Source organism: Sinocyclocheilus rhinocerous, unplaced genomic scaffold, assembly GCF_001515625.1.
Source record: "Sinocyclocheilus rhinocerous isolate Xijiao unplaced genomic scaffold, SAMN03320098_v1.1 scaffold2348, whole genome shotgun sequence".
Lineage (NCBI taxonomy): Eukaryota > Metazoa > Chordata > Actinopteri > Cypriniformes > Cyprinidae > Sinocyclocheilus > Sinocyclocheilus rhinocerous.
In genome coordinates this window covers 146,291-146,878 of record NW_015655583.1, presented here as the reverse complement: position 1 = coordinate 146,878, position 588 = coordinate 146,291, and the positions used below count along the sequence as shown (strand labels likewise).

At 47.8% G+C, this 588-nt stretch overlaps 1 long non-coding RNA gene across 1 annotated transcript in view; it reads left to right on the top strand.

The window, feature by feature from the left end:
• LOC107718697 (uncharacterized) overlaps positions 1-588 on the top strand; it is a 10,338-nt gene that overhangs the window by 3,611 nt on the left and 6,139 nt on the right. The window lies entirely within an intron of this gene.

The following is a 588-nucleotide window of genomic DNA, read 5'->3' as shown; positions in this document are numbered from 1 at the left end:
GGCTACTGGTAGCCAGTGTAACCTGATGAGGAGAGGAGTAACGTGAGCTTTTTTTGGCTCATTGAAGACCACTCTCGCTGCTGCATTCTGGATCAGTGGCAGAGGCTTGATAGTACATGCCGCAAGGCCCGCCAAGAGCGCATTGCAATAGTCCAGTCTGGAGAGAACAAGAGCTTGGACAAGGAGTTGTGCAGCTTGCTCTGATAGGAAGGGTCTAATCTTCCTAATGTTGTATAAGGCAAATCTGCAGGACCGGGTCGTTGTAGCAATATGGTCTGTGAAGCTTAACTGATCATCAATCACAACTCCAAGGTTCCTGGCTGTCCTGGAAGGAGTTCTGTTTGACGAACCCTGCTGTATAGAGAAGTTGTGATGAAGTGCTGGGTTGGCTGAGACAACAAGCAGTTCTGTCTTAGCAAGGTTGAGTTGAAGGTGATGGTCCTTCATCCAGCTAGAAATGTCTCTCAGACAGGCTGCAATGCGACCAGCTACCGTAGGATCATCTGGTTGGAATGAGAAGTAGAGTTGAGTGTCATCAGCATAGCAGTGATAAGAAAAGCCATGCTTCTGAATGACAGATCCTAATGA